Source organism: Rhinatrema bivittatum, chromosome 3 (assembly GCF_901001135.1).
Source record: "Rhinatrema bivittatum chromosome 3, aRhiBiv1.1, whole genome shotgun sequence".
Taxonomy (NCBI): domain Eukaryota; kingdom Metazoa; phylum Chordata; class Amphibia; order Gymnophiona; family Rhinatrematidae; genus Rhinatrema; species Rhinatrema bivittatum.
Window position 1 is genome coordinate 401619764 of NC_042617.1, and position 23521 is coordinate 401643284.

A 23521-nucleotide genomic window follows, 5' to 3' on the forward strand; every position below is an offset into this window, starting at 1 on the left:
ATTACTTGGCTGGCCTGCGCCAACACCACATATCAGGCAACAGCATCGCCCTGTGTGACATCACCCTCATTCCTCCCCTGCCACCACGGGATGCATGGTCCTTGGCCGCAGGACCCGCAGGCAAAAGCAGGAGAGAAAGAGAGGTCCACGAGGATGCTCAGTCAGGGGGAGGTGCAGCCAAGCAATTTTTGACAGCTCATTGGACTATTTGAAGCCCAGAGCCGTCCTAAGGGGAGGGGGCAGCTGCGCGCGGGGAAGCACCTGGCCGTAGCACAGTGCCCTGGCCCCTTTTGCTTCCTGTCCCCCGCATAGCTGCCCCTCAGGGGAAAGGTCCCTGCTGCTTGGGAAAGATCCCCAGGCAAAAACAGCTCAAAACAGCTGCCTTATACATTTAAGTTTTATGGTTTGAATCCACCCAAAAATTTTTAAAAAAATACAGAAAACAAAGAGGAAAAGGCTGCAATAGTATTGCAGCACTCCCCATCTCAGTGGCAGCACTTTGTCCTGGAAGGCAGAGGGACTCTGCTTGGCATGAGGTGGTTTTAAGCTGAGAGCATTCCTTGTGTCCCAGAGGGTCACCCAGCTACTGGACCCAGGACATCCCAACTGAGCTGCAGTGGAAATCCGACCAGATCTTCAGTAAGGTAGGTCCCTTGGGGGATACTGTGCTGGGGTCAGTATTGGTTCTCCCCAGGGTCTGGAAGGGTTCACTATAGCGTGCCAACCATTCCATGCAGTTGCAGCGCTAGAGCTCCTATCCATCATTGGGTTTCATGGGGGGGATCCAGAGGGCAGGCTTTCCTATGCCGATTGACTAATGCTCCCTGACAGTAATGAAGAAGTTCCACCACTTGAGAGCTACCTGCCCATTACCTGAGGATCTCACAGTCTGAGAGAAATTCTGGCCAAATTCAACAGCACAGTGGTGTGGCTACCCCCTCCGGTTTCCAACTTTGATCTGCAGCTTTTCTTTGACACTCCGGGGGCATTGGCTTCAAGAGCTGGTATGCTGAGACATGACCTAGTGTTTCACTTATTCTAATATTTTGCCATGACAGTTTTGTAATTTATTTATTTTTTTTGTTGCTTAAAAAATGTTTGTATATGTTTTGGATCAGTGTTTTCTGTTAATGTTTTATGATTGCAATTTTGCCTAGATCCAGATGTAAATATCCTTTATTTATTTATTTGCTTATTTATTTATTTAGTTTTGTTATTTATTTAGTTTTGTTATTTATTTGACTAGATTTAGCCAAATTACTTATTCAGCTAATTCAGCTGGTCTCATTATATGTGTTTTTTAGATGTGTTTGTGTAAATGAATTTATGATTGTATTATTTGTACTCTGCCTAGTTTCTGCTTTAGACGGTTTCTAAATAAAAATAAAGATAAAGATAAATTTTTCAGTCTATTCTGGTGTGAAAAATCTCCAAAACTCCTTCAAGTTATCTGGATAAATGTTATCCACATAATGACTTATCTATACAAAATGTATCTCAGCATTTATATGAATAACTCAAAAGGTATACGGATAAATCTCTTTGAGTTTCAAGCTTAATAAATTTAAGACAATGAGAATGAGATTCCAAGCCACATACTGGCCAGAAAAATGTTGGAGAACAACATTTTACATCTACTTTTATCCTGCTTTAAATCTTCCTCTTTATCCATATATTCATGATGAAAAGAAGCAACATGTGGCAAGGAATTGCTTACTATGGGGTAGATCTTAAAAGCCCTGCACGCGTAAATCCTCCCAGATTTACGCGTGCAGGGCACTTGCGTGCCGGTGCGCCGGTGCGTTTATTTTGCATAGACCACCGGCACGCGCAAAGGCCTGGGACGTGTGTAAGTCCCGGGGCTTCGTAAAAGGGGCGGGAGGGGCATGTCCAGGGGCGTGTTGGTTGGCCAGGGGTGTGTCTAGGGCGTGTCCAGGGTCAGGGGGTGGTCTGAGGTGGGTCCGGGGGCTTGGTGACGGTTCGGGGGCGGGCCAGGAGGGCGGCCTCGAGTTCCCCAGCACTGCGACCTGTGCCGGGGGATAACGAGGTGGCACACACAAGTTATGCCTGCCTCAAGCAGGCGTAACTTGTACAGCAAAGGTAGGGGGGATTTAGGTAGGGCTGGGGGGTGGGTTAGATAGGGGAAGGTGGGGGGACACGAAAGGAAAGTTCCCTTCCAAGGCCGCTCCGATTTCAGAGCACCCTCAGAGGGAACAGAGGCAGGCTGCGCGGCTCGGCGCGTGCAGGCTGCCGATTTTGTGCAGCCATGTGCGCGCCGACCCCGGATTTTATAAGATACGCGCCGGCCATCCAGTGCTCCTTCCATGTGACAGGGGCCGGCCATTGGCACGGATACCCTGTCACATGATAAGGGCAAAGGGCCATCGGTGCCATCTTTATGAGTGGCAGCCGACGGCCTGAGAACGGGAGGTCACTCCTGGGACCACCACTGGACCACCAGGTAATTTAAAAATGTTTTGGGGGGATCGGGAGGGTGGGGGAAGTTAAGGGGTCATTTTTAAAGGGTCGGATGTTTTTTTTTTATCAGGCCATCGGCGCCATTTTTGAGTGGCAGCCAAAATGGCGCTGATGGCCCGAGAGCGGGAGATCGGTCCCCGCGCCCCACTGGACCACCAGGTACTCGTAAAAAAGTTTTGGGGGGGTTCGTGAGGGTGGGGGAAGGTAAGGGGTCAATTTTAAAGGGTCGGGCCTCACTAAAAAAAAAACTAAAGATGTGAATTGGAATCGATTCCGATTCACATCTCCACCGATCAGATCTTTTTCTCCCTCCAGCCGAACCCGATCATTAAGATGATCGGGCACACGATTCACATTCCTACAATAAGGAGATTAGCCCCTCTACAACACAAGTCCAACCTGGAGTGAAACTAATAGTGCTCATCATTGGGATATTAAGTAGGAGGAACAACTCTATAAAAAAAGAAAAAAAAAAAGCGCTGGCAGTGGGGTGCAGGTAGCGGATGCTCAGTTGACAAGCATCTGTTTCCTGAACTCCTGGCTCATGCACGGGTTAGGCGCCATTTTGAATATTGGCAAATTTGGCCCAAGTGCAGAAGGTTGCTCCTGGATCCCCGCTGGACTTTTGGCAAGTCTTGTGGGGGTCAGGAGGCCCCCCCAAGCTGGCCTAAAGTCCCTGGGGGTCCAGCGGGGGTCTGGGAGCGATCTCCTGCACTCGTGACGTCGGGTCACAGGAACCAAAATGGCGCCGGCGCTACCTTTGCCCTGTCATATGGTAAGGGCAAAGGGCCACCGGTGCCATTTCTCTTAATGCAGCCGTGTCCCGAGAGTGGGAGATCACACAGGGACCCCCCCCACTGGACCCCAGGTAATTTAAAACATTTTGGGGAGGTTCGGGAGGGTGAGGGATTTCTTTTAAAGGGCCGGGGTGGGTTTTAGGGTTGTTTTGGTGTGCCGGTTTTCCCGCCCTCCCCCCTCCCCCGATTTATGATTTTTGACAATAAATCGGGGGAATTGTTATTGTATCGCGGCTCTAACAATTTTTGACGATTTAAAATATATCTGACGATTGTTTTAAATTGGCAAAAAATGATTCACATTAGGGATTTTTGACCCTATAGAGGAGTGACCTTCCAGAGGACTCTTCCTTTCAGTAAGTCTCAATTCTTTCATCCCAGGCAGCCCAGATGGGGCATGGGTTTGCCAACCCACCTCCGGGAACTGGTGATAGAGGGATGCCTCTCTTTTATCAGAGGTGGGTTTAGATCACACCGGATAAGTGGGTGCTGAACGTGATACAATAAGGATTTGCGCTGGAGTTTCACAGTGTTTCTCAGGACATGTTCATGGTGTCTCCTTGTAACTCCAAGAAAAAGAAGCAGACAGTGGAGTCTACTCTGTTAAAGCTCTTCAGTCTGAGGGCTTTGGTTCTAGTATCCACGTATCAAGAAAATATGGGACAATAATTCATTTATTTCATGGTACACAAGAAACAGGGCTCCTTCCATCTCATCCTGGATCTCAAAAGGGTCAACCATCATTTGAGGGTGACTCATTTCTGCATGGAAACTTTGCACTCAGTGATAATGACCATGAAGTAAAGGGAATTTCTGACCTCCATGGATATGTCCGAGGTGTACCTATATATTCCTATCCAAATGGAGCACAAATGTTTTCTGCATTTTGCTGTGTTGGAGTGCCATTATCAGTTTGGGTGTTGCATTTTGGTCTGGCCACTGCACCCACAACTTTTTCCTAGGTTATGGTGGTGGTGGCAGCAAAGTTGAAACAAGATGGGATTCTGGTTCATCCATATTTGGATGACTGGCTGATTCAGGCCAAGTCTATGGAGAAGAGCCCACCGGTGTCCCACAAGGTAATCTCCATGTTGCAAGAGCTTGGTTGGGTAGTGAAGCTAGCCAAGAGCAGTCTTCAGCCATCTCAGTCATTGGAGAATCTGGGTGTTTGGTTCAACATGAGGCAGGGCAAAGCTTTCTTGTCAGAAACTCATATTCAGAAGTTGATGATGCAGGCACATCTCTTGGGGCCTAGCTATAGTTACTCGGTTTGATGGTGGCAATCCTGGAAGTGGTGCCATGGGCGAGGGTGCACATATGTTATCTTTAGTGCACCCTGCTGACTCGGAACCTGCAGTGTCAGAACTACCTGATTTGGCTCCACCTGCTGATAGAAATCTGCTGTCACCTCCAATGGTGGTTGCAAGAGGATCATCTGGGAAAGGGAGTTTCCCTGACATTGCCATACAGGTTGGTACTCATGACAGATGTGATCCTCCAGGGTTGGGGAGCTTAATGTCAGAACTATTTATGCAAGGATGCTGGAATTCAGAAAAGTCTCTCTGGAACATCAATCAACTGGAAGCCCGGGTGGTCAAGTTGGCATGCCTGCAGTCAGCGGCAGGCTGCAGGGTCAAGTAGTCCAGGTAATGTCGGACAATGCAACAATGGTGGCTTACATCATTCGGCAGGGTGGAATCAAGAGCCAGCAAGTATCGCAGAAAATAAATCAACTTATGGAATTGGCGAAAGTGCATCTTCATAAGATCTTGGCCTTACACATTTCAGGAAAAGCCAATATAAGAGCAGACTTTCTCAGCAGGGAGTATCTGGATCCAGGAGAATGGATATTGTCGGGCAAGGTATTTCAGCTGCTAGTGGATTGCTGGGGCCATCTGTTCCTAGACCTGCTGGTGATTTCTCGCATTGAAAAGGTTCCTCAATTCTTCAGTCATGGGAGAGTTACGAAGGACTTGGGTATTAATGCTCTCATGCAGGTCTAGCTGTAGGACAAGCTGCTGTATGCCTTTCCTCCATGGTCCATGTTGAGCATAATAGTTTGGAGGGTCAAAAGTCACAGGGGGATGGTGCTTTTTGTGGCACTGGATTGGCCAAGGAGACCATGGTTTGCAGATATATGAAGACTCCTGGTAGACTCCCCCCTTAATCTTCCAGCATACAGAAATCTGTTGTAGCTGGGACCTGTCCTTCATGAAGATCCAATTTGGTTTTGTCTTACAGTATGGCCCTTGAGAGGTTCGCTTGTTGAAGCATGGATATTCTACTGTGGTGACTGCCACCTTGCAATGAGCATGAAAATTCTCCATATCCTTGTCCTATGTATGGGTTTTGCGAGTGTTTGAGGCTTGGTGTTTGTGTCTAAGAGTGTTTCCTTGTTCAGTTAGGATCCTGCTCATTTTGGAATTTCTGCAGAATAGTTTGAATAATGGGCTGGCCCTTAATTCCTTGAAGGTACAAGTAGTGGTTCTTGCTGCTTCAGGGGTCAGGTAAATGGTGAATCCTTATTGTCACATCCTGATGTGGCCCGTTTCTTGAGGGGAGCAAAACACCTTAGTTCTCCCTTGTGGTTACCAGTACTCTTGTAGGAGTCTTAATCTGGTTTTGGACTTTTTGGTGGGTTCTACTTTTCAACCAATGTGCTTCCATTCCTTGCACATACTTGCCTTGAAAACATTGTTTCTGGTGGTGATATATTCTGCTCATTGAATTTCTGAGCTGCAGGCCTTGTCTTTTCTGGAACCATTTTTTTGAATGACTCCAGGATCAATTCAACCTGGTGCTGTTTCTTGTTTCTTGTCTAAAGTGGTCTCAGATTCTCACTTGAATCAGTCCATTTCCTTGCTGTCTATGGATAAGGAAAGAGATGCTGAGAAATGTTGCATATTGTGCCTCTTGGATGTCAAGAGGCATGTCTTAAGGTATCTGGAGGTTTCTAAGCCTTTCCGAAAGATGGATCACCTGTTTTTCCTTCATGGTGGAAGTAAACAGAGTGAGCTGGCTTTGCGGGCTACAAGAGCTCGCTGGATTAAGGACATAGTCAAGGCCACATATGTGGCCACTGAAAATCTGTTGCCTACTCAGGTTAGGGCTTATTCTACTAGGGCTTAGGCAGTGTCATGGGCAGTGGTTTGATTGTTGTCTCCCATTGATATTTGCTGAGTTGTGACATGGTCCTCCTTACACATCTTTTTCAGGTATTATCATCTGGATGTACAGGCCTGGAAGGATGCAGCCTTTGCATGGGTGGTTTTGACTAGACCACAGGCAGCATCCCACTCTACTTGGGAGTGGCTTTGGTACATCCCATTGATCCTGACCCCATCTGTCTATGTGCTAGGAAATGAAAAATTACTACTTACCTGATAATTTCCTTTTCCTTAATATAGACTGATTATACAGCCCTTGGCTGCAGCATGTTTATGTTATAGTCTTTTTGGGTGACTACATATTCTAGGGGTTACTAGTAAGTTTCACTTCAGTCCTTAGACTATTAATGTATTTCTTGTTTGAGCTCAGTGTTTCATGATCGCTGTTGCAGTCGGACACTGCTGGCGAGGTAGTGAACCCTTGGGCCGGCCCACCGAGAGTGACAGAACAGGCCGGGAGGCGGAGCCTCAGACAGGAGGTGTTCACCTGGGAACCAGGAACCCCCCAGGAGGAGCCCGTAGGGCCCTGGGACCTCGGGACTTGGAATATAGTCAGAGAGTCCAGAGGCAGAGGTGAGCTTAGACCGGGACCAGAGTAAACTGGAAGTATAGGAAGTCCAAGGTACCCGGGAAGCAGGAGCCGGCAGTAAAGGGCCGAGGGCCAGCTGATGACAGGGCAATGGGCGGCAGCGGAAACTGTAGCAAACCGGAGGCTGAAGCAGGCTGTAGCTGTAGCGGGGTCTGATGCAAACCGGGACTGGAACGGGCTGTAGCTGTAGCAGAGTCTGCAGCAAACCGGAGTCAGAGGCAGGCAGCAGGCTGAAGCGGAGTCGTAGGCAAACCGGGTTCAGAGGTAGGCAGCAGGCTGAAGCGGAGTCGTAGGCAAATCAGGGTCAGAGGCAGGCAGCAGGCTGAAGCGGAGTCGTAGGCAAACCGGAGTCAGGAGCAGGAAACCGTAGAGAACAACAGGAGCGCAACTGAGAACAACTAAGCAGTTGTGAACCTCATTGCAAGGCGATGAGAGAGAGTCTGAGCGCCGGTTATATCGGGACTTGGGCGTGACGTCAGCAGCACGGGCGGGGCCAGGCTTCTGGGAGTTGAGTGCTCAAGACAGGCATCCTCACACGCGCGCGAGACTGAGGAGAAGCAGGCACGAAATGGCGGCCGCCACATGGAGTGAGATAAGGCCCCAGGGTCCAGAGTCGGTGGAACGCAGCGGTTCCTGAAGTGGAGGTATGCAGGGTTGAGCCCAAGGCGAGGGGAAGCGGTGGCGACCGCAACACCATCTGTCTTTATTAAGGAAAAGGAAATTATCAGGTAAGTAGTAATTTCTCATTTGTCTCCATAGTTAATGCAAGCATAGCAAAAAATAGTTTAATAAGTATAACTTCAATGATATCAATCTGCTTGTATAAGCTAAGTTGGACAGAAAAATACAATAAATATTTTAATTCCCTTAATTTCCTCATTTTGTACTATCTGTACCTCTTAGATTGAAATTTAGACAAGCCATCATATATGTATAAATCACTCTTAGAAGCTGTTTTTTCTTTCCAATTATTTTGGGAAATTGAATTTTAAAATTTAAACATGTTTGACTTTGTAATAATTCTTGTTTTAAAAGTTAATTAGACTGAACTGAAGTAGTAATTACAATTAGTACTCTGACTTTAGTTATCTGTACAATCTAATATTATTGCTATAATTACTCTTTAGTCTGTTTTCTCACAAAACAGATTCCCAAGTCTGTCTCATATGGTTTAAAAAATATTTTCAATATTAAAGAAAAAATAAGGTACAATAACAAATTAATTTATCTCTTTGTTGCCCATCAGTTTTCCAGTGACAGACAAAGCACAAAATCTGAAATAATAAAAATAATAAAAATATCAAAAATCAAAGTAATTACAATAATTAGTAAATGTGAATAGCAAAAAGTAACATCTATAAAGACAATTTACTAATAAGCTCTGTGAAACCAGAACTAAAGACAGTTTTAGAATTATATGTTTTGGTTACCAAAAATCTAAAAGATATGTCAGATTTGAAACAGTAAATTGCAATAGGAATGAAATTATAAATCTTCTGTAGTTTCAAATCTCTAAATTTAAAATAGTCCAAAAAATATGGTGTAATACATCTGCTATAATTAAAATGTGTCACAATAATGTTAGTACATTGAAGTTAACAAAGTCAACTACTTTATCACTGAATTATGCTCTTCTTTGCATTTTCATAACTGTCGAAGGCAACTTTAACTTTAGCCTTTCTTTAGCTTGTCTTAAGCATTACCATGAAAGCAAAGAGGAAGGCAATCTATGATAGCCGTTAGGATTAGGGATGTGAATCGTTTTAGGACGATTAAAATTATCGTCCGATAATTTTAATATCGTCTTAAACCGTTATGGAACACAATACAATAGAGATTCTAACGATTTATCATTATAAATCGTTAGAATCGTGAGCCGGCACACTAAAACCCCCTAAAACCCACCCCCGACCCTTTAAATTAAATCCCCCACCCTCCCGAACCCCCCCCAAATGAGTTAAATAACCTGCGGGTCCAGCGGCGGTCCGGAACGGCAGCGGTCCGGAACGGGCTCCTGCTCCTGAATCTTGTTGTCTTCAGCCGGCGCCATTTTCCAAAATGGCGCCGAAAAATGGCGGCGGCCATAGACGAACACGATTGGACAGCAGGAGGTCCTTCCGGACCCCCGCTGGACTTTTGGCAAGTCTCGTGGGGGTCAGGAGGCCCCCCACAAGCTGGCCAAAAGTTCCTGGAGGTCCAGCGGGGGTCAGGGAGCGATTTCCCGCCGCGAATCGTTTTCGTACGGAAAATGGCGCCGGCAGGAGATCGACTGCAGGAGGTCGTTCAGCGAGGGTTCCAGCGCCTCGCTGAACGACCTCCTGCAGTCGATCTCCTGCCGGCGCCATTTTCCGTACGGAAAATGGCGCCGGCTGAAGACAACAAGATTCAGGAGCAGGAGCCCGTTCCGGACCGCTGCCGTTCCGGACCGCCGCTGGACCCGCAGGTTATTTAACTCATTTGGGGGGGGTTCGGGAGGGTGGGGGATTTAATTTAAAGGGTCGGGGGTGGGTTTTAGGGGGTTTCTTTCCAATTATTTTGGGAGGGTTCCGGCGCCTCGCTGAACGACCTCCTGCAGTCGATCTCCTGCCGGCGCCATTTTCCGTACGAAAACGATTCGCGGCGGGAAATCGCTCCCTGACCCCCGCTGGACCTCCAGGAACTTTTGGCCAGCTTGTGGGGGGTCTCCTGACCCCCACGAGACTTGCCAAAAGTCCAGCGGGGGTCCGGAAGGACCTCCTGCTGTCCAATCGTGTTCGTCTATGGCCGCCGCCATTTTTCGGCGCCATTTTGGAAAATGGCGCCGGCTGAAGACAACAAGATTCAGGAGCAGGAGCCCGTTCCGGACCGCTGCCGTTCCGGACCGCCGCTGGACCCGCAGGTTATTTAACTCATTTGAGGGGGGTTCGGGAGGGTGGGGGATTTAATTTAAAGGGTCGGGGGTGGGTTTTAGGGGGTTTTAATGTGCCGGTTTTGCGATTTTTAGATTTTTAGATTTTTCACGATTTTTCACGATATTTTACCCCCCCAAACGGCAACAATACGATTCCCTCCCCCTCCCAGCCGAAATCGATCGTTAAGACGATCGAGGACACGATTCACATCCCTAGTTAGGATAAACACAAAAAATAGATGCCTGGATCTTTTTCAATTGTTTATTCAGAGACGTGTTCACAATTCGCCCGACTCAGGCCGAGTTTCGCGGCTCAAAAGCCGCTGCCTCAGGGGCTTCAACAATCCACAGTTGTAATTAGAACTTAGTAGTTAGATTCTCATCCAATATACAATCAATGATTGTCAGCAATGCAAGAGTCAACTTTCACATCTTTAAAAATGGCGTGGGCCATCCAGTGCTCCTACCATGTGACAGGGGGCAGCCAATGGCACGGATACCCTGTCACATGGTAAGGGCAATGGACAGCCGGCGCCATCTTTAAAAATGGCGCGGGCCATCCAGTGCACCTACCATGTGACTGGGGCCGACCAATGGCACCGATAGCCCCTGTCACATGGTAAGAGCAAAGGGCCATCGGCGCCATTTTGATTAGTGGCATCCAACAGCCCGAGCACTGGAGAGTGTAGTGAGACTGGAGTAGTTCCTCTCCCAGCCACATAACTTTGTACTGTTTCAATATACATTTTTCAGCAAACAACCCAGAGTGGCTTTATGGGATGCAAGGAAGTGGATTTGAGCCAGCAGTGTATACTAGTTCTGCCTTTCCTCCAGAAATATAGCTGAGCTGGACATGGCAACCTGTTCCTACTTTCCTACACAGACAGAGCAAAACACTGATCAGCTCTGGCTACCCAGGTAAAGCACAGGAGGCCAGAGGATGTTGAGAAATCTGTAAAGTCTAATGGCTAAGACTGAAGAGACATAAGATGATTGCCTGTTTGTCCCACTACTTCAGGAACTACTAGCTGTGTCAGCTTCCTCGCCAAGTTGCTGCTTAGTATTCTGGATTCCTATACCCCCACCAGCCCTACCACCTCTGGTGACCATAGTAGGATAGGGGGAATGTGCAAGACAGTAAATGAGTGGATGGTCAGGGGAGGCAGGCCACATTAAAGAAATTGGTAGACATAGGTAGCATACTGGTGGTGAGGGATTTTACTCCCGGAGATGAAAGAGCAGTAGGCCTTTCCCATTCCATAGGTTCCTTCAGGTACCTGCCTATGTTGCCAATGGCCACATCTGACCCAGAGGGAAGTGAATGAAGACATTGGAAGCAAGCAGAGTGAGGGTGAGGAGAAGACCAAGAGAGTTAATATGGTGGGGGATGGAGGGCTTTAACATGGAGAAAAAGGATCACTGTAGGAGAAAGAAAGAGGGAGGCTAGAGAGAAGGAATCCCATTTTGTCTACCATCCTTTTCCTGGTGACTCTCCATCCTCAGCCTCCAGCAACTATGTGTGTATGAGTGTGTGCATTTAGGAGAGTGTTCATTCCCAGCCCTGGCCCCTTCTCCTCACAAAGGCCACAGCTGGGCCACTCCACCTCCTTTTTCTTTCCCTAGGGTATACAAATTAAGTCCAAATCTCATTTTCTTCTTTTCTTCCACAGTCATTCAAGAACAGGTCTCAACAAGTCAGATCCATTTGCTTTGGGGGTAGGAGGTGGTTGGGGGCAGTAAGCTCCTGATGTGCTTGATGTTTTCATTGGTCGCTTTGGACATGGATGTGATGCCTGATATTGACTGCATGTTCTTCTTTTGTTCTCATTTGGGGTGAGATGAAGAGATTTACAGCAAATGCTGTAATCATCCCTCCCTCTACCCACCACACCCAACCCTTTCAGCTGCCTTCCTTCCTTCCCTTTACATAGTTAACTCAAAGACTGTCACACTACCCTTAGACTCAAGTAACTCCTGTCTGCATTCCCTGGGCAAAAGTCAGGGATCTACCCTTACAGTTAACTCACTGGCTGGCAAGATTTCTATCTTGGGTTATTTTGGGATTCCAGAAATTTCTCATTGTCAGAAGCCTGTGAGACCCTGTTTTTTGCTTGGGAGAGGGCACAATAACTCTCTCCCTAGAGGTACAGGATAGGAAGACCTGCCCCACTGTGACCTTCCTAGGAAGCAGAGGTATGGTGGGGAGCCACTGCATCTTATTCTCATTTTTCAGACATTTTTTGGGAAAGACAGTTTGCTTAGAAAACCTGGGAGTAAGACTTTTGATGCCTGTGTGTTCCAGGGGATCCCTTGCCAACTTGGGATAAGAAAGATAGATTGTGAGACACATTGGAAAACTGTCAGTAAGATCTATATTTATTTACATCAAGGACTCCCACTTGCAAGCCTATGCAGAAAGGTACATTCAGCTAAACACACCATTCTGGATGCACTTCAAAACACATTCTCTGTGGCAAAAGTTAATGCTGATGCATCAAAGAGTTTTGCACACAGAAAATGCATGTTTCCAAATGGGAGTACTACTTAATAGGGATGTGAATCATTTTTCTGACGGATGAAAATATCATACGATAGTTTCTCATCCATCAGGTATCGGGGGGGGGGGGGGGGGGGGTGTCACCGAAACCAATAGGAAAACTCCATGAAACTTTTGAGCAGTTTTCTTATCATTTTGGGGAAGGGCGGGAAGAAAGGACACACTTAAAAACAACCCCCAAACGCACCCCGACCCTTTAAATCAAATTATTTGGAATCCCACACTCCTGACCTCCCAAAAATGTTTCTAAAGTACCTGGTGGTCCAGCGGGTGTCCCGGGAGCGATCTCCCGCTCTCGGGCCATCGGCTGCCACTAATCAAAATGGCACCGATGGCCCTTTGCCCTTACCATGTGACAGGGGCTATTGGTGCCATTGGCTAGCTCCTATCACATGGTAGGAGCAATGGATGGCCCGCACCGTTTCTTAAGAAGTCTATGGATATCTTGGTCCAGGATACCCTGGGGGTTGAAAAAGTATTTAACAACCCCCATTGTTGGACACAACTGCAGACAAGTAGGAGAGGAATCCACATAGTTTTTTATATCCATCAGTATTTGAAGCCACCAATAGTGATGTTGGAGGAGGTCAAGAGTTTGGGCTACTCCAGGAAGTCCTGCAATGTGAGAGTCATGAGCCCACTATAACACTTTTCACTGGAGTCTCTTGGTCACAACCATTTTCCTAATGGGGACAGAAGTAGTAGAGGCAACAATGACTTGCAGGATCAATGATATGTCGGAAGTTTTCCATTACATCTTTCATTAAAAAGAACCAAGAGAGCACATCCACCCTTAGGTTCTTCACCATTGGTTGGTGGTGGAGATCAAAGTCAAACTGGAAAAAGAAATGGTCCTTGTAGATGGTGATCTGGTGCTTGGCACTCTGTAGGAGGTGTTGCCATTCTTACAATCCCGAGTTTACTGCCAGGAGTTCATGATCCCCAGTCGTGTACTTACTTTTAGATGGGGAAAACGTCCTGGAGAAGAAGGAGTATGGTAGAAGATTCCCTTCGGTATTGTGTTGACTGAAGACAGCCACTACATGGAAGGTAGAGGCATCTACTTCCAGAATGAAGGTTCCAGGTGTCACAGCCAAGGACCTTGAGAGAAAATGAGTTTTTGTGCTTGGAAGACATTGATGGATTCCTGAGACCAGTTTCAGGTATCTGCCCCCTTTTAGGTCAAGGCTGTGAGCGGGGCCGCTAAGGTGGAATACCCAGGAATGAACTGTGGATAGTAATTGGCCCTAGCCAACTGGCTAGGGCCAATCCAAGATGGCTTTCTGTTTTACCTGGTCCATCAGGAGGCCAGTGAGAGAAATTATATATACAAGGAAAGGAAATTGCTCTTGCTCAAAGAGGTATTTCTCAAGTTTTGAATAGAGGTAGTGCTCCTGTAGCCACCAAAGAACTTGTTTCATATGTTTTCAGTGAGAAGCTAAGGCCTGGAATTAGATGAGGGTATCATCAAAGTAAACCACAACGTAGGAATAAAGAAGATCCCGGAAGATTTTGTTAGCCAAGTTTTGAAACACGGTTGGGGTATGGCAGTGTATGGGAAAACCTCTGCCCAGTATGGAGTCCACAGAACCTCTTATATCAGCTAAAAGATATATAGGCCAATGCAATATGGATGCACTAAAAATGGGCCTCCAAATTGAGCATCTATTTATTTAATGCATGCCCATCCATTTCTCCTGTGTGCGTGATGTGATATGCTAATGAACAGCTATGTTGAAAAGGTTACTCTAAGAGAAATTGTGCATACAAGGGGATGAGTGGAAAATAGCCTTCAACACTTGCGATGAACAGCTGTTTTCCACTCATCCCCTTGTTTGATGCAAATGATGTCATAGGCTTCTCTTGTCTAGCTTGGTGAAGATTTTAGTGCCCTGCAAGTAATAAAAACATTCTGAGATGAGTGGTAATAGGGCTAACTATTTTTTTTTTCTAATGGCATTAAGGCTTCTATTCAATGCAAGGTCTGGGAGGCCCATTTTGTTTGGCTCAAAGAAGAAGCCTGCTCTTCCACGAGATGAGGAGGGCCGCATAAAACTCCTGGCCAGATTTTCTTTAATGTATTTACTCATGGCCTTGGTTTCCAATGGGGACAATGGGTAGACTTTTCCTCGTGGGACATTTTGTCAGGGAGGAGTTCAGTACCACAATTGTAAGAATGATAGGGATGTGAATCGTTTTTTGACGATTTAAAATATCGTCAGATATATTTTAAATCGTCAAAAATCGTTAGAGCCGCGATACAATAACAATTCCCCCGATTTATCATCAAAAAATCATAAATCGGGGGAAGGGGGAGGGGAAGGGGGAGGGCGGGAAAACCGGCACACTAAAACAACCCTAAAACCCACCCCGACCCTTTAAAATAAATCCCCCACCCTCCCAAACCCCCCCAAAATGCCTTAAATTACCTGGGGTCCAGAGGAAGGGTCCCGGTGTGATTTTTTACTCTCGGACCTCCGGTGCATTGTAGAAATGGCGCCGGCGCTACCTTCGCCTTGTCATATGACAGGTCAAAGGTAGCGCCGGCGCCATTTTGTTTTTTGTCCCCCGACGTCAGGAGCATAGGAGATCGCTCCCGGACCCCCGCTGGACCCCCAGGGGCTTTTGGCCAGCTTGGGGGGCCTCCTTACCCCCACAAGACTTGCCAAAAGTCCAGCAGGGGTCCGGGAATGACTTCCTGCACGCAAATCATTTTTCCGTATGGAAAATGGCGCCGGCCATACGGCAACACGATTCGACTGCAGGAGGTTGTTCCGGACCCCCTCCGGACCCCACAAGACTTTTGGGGTCCGGAGGGGGCCAGCTTGGAGGAGGCCCTCCAAGCTGGCCAAAAGTCCCTGGGGGTCCAGCGGGGGTCCGGGAGCGATCTCCTACGCTCCTGCCGTCGGGGGACCAAAAAACAAAATGGCGCCGGTGCTACCTTTGCCCTGTCATATGACAGGTCAAACGTAGCGCCGGCGCCATTTCTTCAACGCACCGGAGGTCCGAGAGTAAAAGATCACACCGGGACCCTTCCTCTGGACCCCAGGTAATTTAAGGCATTTTGGGGGGGTTCGGGAGGGTGGGGGATTTATTTTAAAGGGTCGGGGTGGGTTTTAGGGTTGTTTTAGTGTGCCGGTTTTCCCGCCCTCCCCATTCCCCTCACCCCCCACTGGATCCCAGGTAATTTAAGGCATTTTGGGGGGGTTCGGGAGGGTGGGGGATTTATTTTAAAGGGTCGGGGTGGGTTTTAGGGATGTTTTAGTGTGCCGGTTTTCGATTTACACGATTTACACGATATTTAAAAAACCCAAACTGCGACGATCCGATTCCCTCCCCCTCCCAGCCGAAATCAATTGTTAAGACGATCGATCACACTATTCACATCTCTAAAGAATGATGCAATGGTAACATTTCTGCCCGCTGTTTGTAGAATATGTTGATATAGTCTGCTTATTGTGGGGAAAGTTTGGACACAGTAGACAAACTGGATGCTGAATGGATCCAAAGCAGGTGGTGGAACAAGAGGGACTCCATTGTGCTAGTTCCAGAGAGGCCCAGTCGATCATAGGCTGATGCTGCTGAAGCCAAGGCAGGCCAAAAATAATAGGATTCACTGCTGAGGAACAAAATAGTTTCTGAATGAAGGAACATAGTATGTAAAAATATGGGAATGGTCATCTCTGTGATCTGGCGAGGAAGGGTATCACCCATAAATGGCAAAAATGATTAATGATTGCTTCAGAAGAGTGGTAGTTATATGATATTGGCAGACAAGAGCTTGGTCTATAAAATTCCCTCTGACTCCGGAGTCAAGAAAGCCCTGTGTGTGTAGCTGGGCTTTTCCTGTGGAGATAAGGATAGGGGTGAGTAATTGAGGAGAGGAAGTTTCTCTGATTCTCTAGGCAATTGGATATCATGTACCCGAAGCCTGCACAGTATAGAGATAAGCCATTCTGTCTCCTGTGAAGTTTCTCTTCAGGAGACTATTTACTTCTACCAAATTGCATGAGTTCCTTGGCCATTTGAGTATCTGAGGTGGGTGCTGGAGACAAAGACTGTTGGAAGCATGGTTCTAAGGATATTTATCACCGAGTACGTTTATTTTCTCAAGCCTTTTTCTAAAAGCAGTGATCAATATGGCCAAGCATGTAAATCAAGGCAACCAGGGAGGTGGGGTCTTCTAGGCCCACTAGCTCATCCTTAATTCTTCCTGAAAGTCATTGTAGGAACATAGCCTTGAGGCAATCTTCTCTGCAATGTATTTATGAGGCCAAGGTGCAGAACTTAATAGCATACTCATCTAGGGTGTGCATTCCCTGGCAGATCTACAGCAAGTCATCAGCCAGGAAAAATGTCCATCCTGATTTTTCAAAAACTAGCCTGAATTGCTTGAAAAAGTCCAGCAGATTATGGAGTGGGGGATCCTCACTTTCCCATATGGGAGAAGCAAATGCTAATGCCATTCCACCAAGGAGAGAGATTATATACAGAAATTTGGAGTGATCCATAGGGAACAGACTGGACTGTAATTCAAAGTGCATGTGGCACTGGTAGATAAAACCTCAAAACTCCTTGGGATCACCCATGTAGCAGGGTGGTGCCAGAAGATGGGAAATCATAGTGGCATTAGTAGGAGATGCAGCCACTGACTTGGCATATGGTTGTTATGCCAACTTTTCCAAGGCTGTGGTGACCTTGCTCAGTTCTTTTTGTTATTCCTGGACTCACTGGGCCAAGCCTGGAATGGACTGAAGTGAGGACATGTCCACTGGGTCCATCTCCTTAGCAACCTGTAAGGTTTGTGGATCCTTGTTGCTGTACGGAGGTTGTCTTAAACTACAGGGAGGGCCCTGTAGATCCTCCCATACAGCTGATGGAACTAATCTGGTTGGAGACTGATCTGGATAGCCATTAGATTCTATGTGACTCTAGGACTTAGGCATGAGTCTCATGGGAAATTAGTAATGGCATAGGTTCCAGTCTTGGCTAGGGTCAGAGGGAGGTGGTAGTTGAGAAAAGTCAGAGATCAGACTAAGGTCAATAGCAGATGGTTGGCAAGGATGTTTAGAGTTCAGACTAGGGTCAAATCTAGTAGTCGTTCAAGGGGAGGCATGGAAAACACTGAGAAGGACAAATATATTAGGCCTAGAAGGATGAGGCAGTTTGGGCAGGAGGGATGAAGCAGGCTGGGATTGGAGAGACAAGGCAGTCTGGACTTGGAGAGATGAGGCAGACAGGAGAAATGAGGCAGGCAGGATCAGGCACACAGGATCGGGAATGCAGGATAGCAGCAACTTACTCTGCAGGAAATGCAGGTGATCCATTGCTAAGCTGAAGAAAGGATGTCCAAGGCAGACCCTTATAGGCAGAGCAGGTGACATTCTCAGGTGGATTCACTGGTACTTTCCTACCATGGTGCCATTAAGGGGCATGGAGTCCAGCACACACATGCCTAGGAAGGAACCATGAAGGAGCTATGTCGGCGGCAACTTGCTGTGAAGCATGTGGGCAGTGTTCCATTGTAATCGGAGAGGGTCTGCCAGCTCCAGAGGTCAGGATAGTGGTGTGGTTCATGAGAAGGCTCCACGAGCTGAGAAATTTAACAGCTTCTGTACAACAAGCTTTCTCAAGTATGGCAAATTTAACTTTTCCATAGCTGGTCTTTCCAGCCAGGTTAGCCACTTGAAATTGCCCAAGGTATCCAAACAGACTCTGGCCAAACTGTAAATATTCATTCAAAGTTTATTCAAAGTTCACTAATAAACACTATGGATCTTATCTTGGACCTATTTAGGCATCATGGGGTTCACAAACTTCACAGATGTAGACTGGGCTAAAGTAGCTTGCAGGGCATCTATATCAAGGATGCCTTTTGTTTGTTCGGGTACTGCTGAAATGTTTACTGCTCTGCACCTGGGCCTTCACAACCATTTTTACATGCCCTTGGAAGGTTTCTATAATCTGTTGCAAATAATCCTGTGGCTTATTCAAATTCTTTTGTAGTGCGTGTTGCTGGGCAACTGGACTTGTACCACTATCTGTATTTGCTTTTGTCCCTCTGTGAGGTTCTGTAGCATTCACTCCATTTTGGCTTATTGCACCCTGGTGCCAAAGAAGCTTCTCCTAGAGGGTTGTTCCCCTGTTCAGAGGCACAAAACCCAAATATCTCCTCTTTTCTTTGGGAAATTAAAAGGAAAATTAATTCCTAGCTTGTCTGGCTCTGGCTTACTGTACTTCCCTGGCTATTCAGTTGAAGTTGTCCCCCTTAGCCTGCTGTATTTGACTTTTGGGCTGCTGCTGTAGCCAGGCCCCAGAGAAAAAGAAAAAAATGCCCCCCCCCCTTTTATTTTTATGCTGGGATGGGTCTCTCTTTATCTATGCAGGTGCTAGGAGAAGAAATCCCACTTCTACCACTATATATAATGATATGCGAGTGATGTTGGGCTTTAGAAGGGGACTGGAAGAAAGAATAGTCTGGACTGCTGCCTTTATCCACAGAAAATGCTTTATCCACAGTGAAAGAAACAATAACAGAGACAACCTGCTTACCTCAGCAGCTGAAATCAACATAGTGTCAGAAGCATATCTGTCTATCTCCAACCCCAGGACCTATCTATTTCCTCTTGAGCCTGCTTTCTAAATCCCCTGCTCAGGGACATGCCATTTTACCAGGATTCCCTTCTTGGCTGTGCCTTAAAGTGTACGAGACTAAATGTCTGGGCCCGGCCTCTTAAAGGGGTCTTGATATACACTTCCTTACAGGGATATTCTGCTAGTATGGATCAACTGGGGGAGGATCAAATTCAACCGAGCCGCCAAAACAGCAGCAAAAATTTTTAAATCGCAATTAATGAGGAAGATGGGGCGGTACGAACTCACCTCTTGCGAATCTTTTCCGGTTTAGGGAGGAGCACTATGGTGGATTGATTTTCCAGATCTGTTATGGATCACCCCTAGACCAAACTGTTATAATACTTATTTAGTAATGGCAACAAGGGAAATTTCAAAATTTTAAAAAACTTAGGTCCCAGTCCAACCGGGCCTGCCACCTTCCCCAGTGTTAGCGTATGGATGACAGCATGAATCTCGCCATCTGTAATAGGAGCATTCAAGGTCTCCCGCTGCACATCTGTCAGTTTGGGCCAAGGGTGAGAGTGGGAAAACCCTGCCGCAGCTTCGAGGTCACAGGGTTTCGCTTTATAAAGATCCCGGTAATATTTCAAAAATTGAGCTGTGATGTCAGCAATACCAGTCTGGAGATTCCCCCTATTATCCTGTATGCTGGGAATAAGAGACCTTGGGCCTCTAGCCCATACTAAATTAGCCAAAAGCTTGCTCGGTCTGCCCCCATGTTTATATAGCTGTAGCTTGTAATACCTCAGGGACTTAGAGGCTCTCTGAGAGAGGTGAAGAGGACTGGGAAATGATCAATGAGGGACAGAGAGGAAGGGGGCTGATAGGAGCGGTAAACCAACAGATAAGTTGTTAGAATAGAGACAGTCATGGTGGAGAGAACAGAAATGAAAGGGTGAGAAGATGGATGGAAATGGCAGGAGACTAGGAGGCTGTGAGAGAAGATAGTGAATTCTGGGAGACAGCTGGCAGACAGAAATAGGTATAGAGAAAAAAAAAAGAAATGATAAAGTGAGAAGAAGTCCAGAAAATATGTTTTTTTTTTTAATTTATACTTTATTACATATCTTAAAACATTTTTCGATGAGAAAAGAAAATAAGAACATTTGGGTTTCATTACATTAGATTAATTTCAGGCAAACTTACAAAAGAAAAATATCCACATGTAATTCCAACTTTTAAATCCACATTACTGGGAGGCTAAACATTAGGTAACAAAAATAAGGCAATTATCATATCAATATGAATATACAGAACTATTTGCTTTTGACCAAGAACATTATCCAATAAGAGACATTACAAATCCCTTAACCACTTTTATCAGAAAGAAATACTTCTAAATGTGCTGGTTCAAGAAAAACAAACTTATTCTTTTGAAATGTAATCAAACATCTACAAGGAAATTTGAGGAAGAATGTGGCCTCTATGGCTAACACTCTCTGTCCCAAAGCTAGGAATTGCTTTATTCTCAGCTGTGTATTTTTTGAAATATCTGGGAACACCTGAATTAATTGACCACAAAAACTAAACCCTTTATTTTTAAAGTTTTTAGCTTGGAACAAGACAAAAATCTAGTATCACAGAAAATAAGTTTTAAAGGAAAAGGTAAAAGGAGGCAGAGAGGAAATTAAGAGCTAGCTCTGTGCAAGTAAAGACAGGACAGATTCAAACTACTGGCACAAAGATTGGAAAATTATTTCAAGTTTGATTAAGATTTCTATGCTAGCTGAGATGAGTTGAGAATAGATAGCAGGTGGAATCAGTTCTCTCCTTGCAGCCCTGGAATCACCAGGGGAAATATTTCACTGGAAGGATGGGGAATGAGGGTGGGCGTTTCAGCCCATGGATTCCATGGGCTGAAATCTTTCTCATAAAAAAGTGTTCCTCCTTGGCAGCTTCAGTATTCAGAGAAACTGTGGCCAGGGCTTAAATTGAGGGGGAATGAAAGGAAACATCATTCCCCTTGTTCACAAAAGCTAAAAAAAACAAAACAAAAAAATCATTCCCCTTTTATATTCCACAGGAGATAGTAGGTATCTCTGGGGTTTCCGGGTAAAGTATTGGAAGATTCCGGATCTGGAGGGATGCGGACTGCTGAACCGTCAGGGCTCAGGGCATGCAGATGGAGTAATATCTTATGTGGACTCTGTTCGCATGGGACTGGTTCTGGCCTGGAGTCTATGAGTGCTGAGAGATGTGCTGCCATGGAAATTCCAGAAAATAGAGATGTGCCTGGGCTCCAGGAGGGCAGATTAGGGAAGTGATTCAAGCCTGAGGAAGTGAGGGAATCACAAATTGAGAGGTAAACTGAGCCTTTCAATGAACTGAAGCCTGATGAGCTAAGGCAAAGGGAAGAGTGGGGATCAGTGAATGCATGGGTGAAGCAATCCTGCAGAGACAAAAACCTGCTATGAAGGGTTGAGGAGGAACATCTTGGAAGTGGAGAGATGAGAAGAGAAACTGGGAGGGGAATAGAGAAAGATGGATCAACGGAGTATGCTAAGGGAAGTAGAGAGTACAACAGGAAAAGGGTTAATAAAGCCTCTGCCCCAAATATAAAACTCAAAGCCTGCCCATGCAGGAGGGGAAGACTTTAAAAAGTATGGAGGGATTAAGGTGGGAGATAAGGGAATAAGATGGGGAGAGGAGGAAGAAGAGACTAAGGCCTGGATTTACTAATGCCGCAAGGCATTAGTAAATCCCAGAGGTAACGGGGGATTGGGGGGGCGAAGCGGGGGATGGTCCTGCGCTAGCCGGCAGCGATCGCACCTCCACGGTGCGATCGCTGCCGGCGTTGCGCCGAATAACTACACCATAAAAGGTGTAGTTATTCAGCGCGAAATAGGCAGCAATACGGAAGCTTACCGGTTCGCTGTTCGCGCTGCCCTCGCAGAGTTGGCCCTGGTGCTGCCCCAACTCCTCTTCTTCCGGGACAGACTCCCCCCGATGTTGCTTTCGCACGCGTGCGTAAAGCTTTCTAGCTATCTCACACTTGCGCTGGTAGCTTTAGAAAATAACCCCCTAAGAGAAAAAGTAGAAAAGACAGAGTAATGGGAACAGATTAAGGTGTGTGTGTGTGGGGGGGGGACTGTCATATGGATAGGCTATGGGAGGGGAAGAGGAAAAAATTGGTAGGGATGAGCAGGAATAGGAAGAAAAATGACTGGTGGGGCTTTGAGTGCATCCTCTAGGTTTTGTTGTTTTTATTTTTGTTTGTTTGGGTATGTTTTGTTTTTTTGTGGCTATATGAATCTTCACAATATCCACATTACCTGCTCCTCTCTGGACATTTAAATACAGGATGGTCAGCTGTACCCACACCCACTAAGATTTGTTTTCGGTTTTTTGTTTTTTTTTACTGGAAAAGCTATAATTTTTGTTTAGTTCTGCACCCCTAATCTTTTTTAAAAGTAGGCTTCTATGGAAATATGAATCGGCAGACTAATGATAAATATGTGCTTTACTCTCAGTAAATTTCTGAGAATAAAATACAAATTAGATGCATTATACATTATTTTTTAAAACATAAGAGTTGCCATATTGGTCAGACGAAGGTCAATCCAGCCAGATATCCTGTCTCCAACAGTGGCCAATCCACGATGCAAGCACGTGGCAGGTCCCATAAAGTAGATCTAATTCCTGTTACTCCCAGTTATAGCCATAGCTTTCTGTAGTCTTCCTAGCTAACAATTTATTATGGGCTTTTCCTAGGGATGTGCAGAAAGAAAACATGCATTTCGATTCATTTTTCATTTTGCCGGGACCCAAACTCATTGCATTAGTTTCATAAGCGGGAAAACCAATTTGTTGATTAGTTTTATTCATTGTCCGTTTTCCCATTAAAGTCAATGGGGGAAGTATTTGCAGCCTATTTTTGGCTGTAGAATTGGGATTTTCTTATCAATTCTAATGCAACTTCTGGGGAGCAATCATCAGAATGAGAAAAGAGCTCCAAGGCACTGAGACTGTGGCAAAGTGGCACCAAAGTGGCATGAATAGCCTAAGGCACTGTAAAGGGGCATAGGGGTACCAGATTGGCAAGAGTGCTTTAACAGAGGTGCAAAGCAGCAGCGAGAGTGTCAAAAACACACCACAGCTTCAAAAGAGAGACCGATACAAGTGGCATCAACATCCTACAGCACAATGAAGGGGGAACATAGCAAGCAGAAAGAGTGACATAAAAAACCACAAGGCGCCGATAAAGGGACAAAGCAGCAGAAAGGCTAGCACCAAAACACCAAGAAATCATGATAGTGACAAGAACACCACAAGGAGTAGAGTGAGTCGTCTGGTGTATGGCAGCAAGGCAGAGTGGCAGAAAGTTGATAGGGGTAAGACAGGCTGGCAGAGCGGAGGTAGTCAGGTCCCTGTGGTTTTGATGGGGGCAAGACAGGCTGGCAGAGCTGA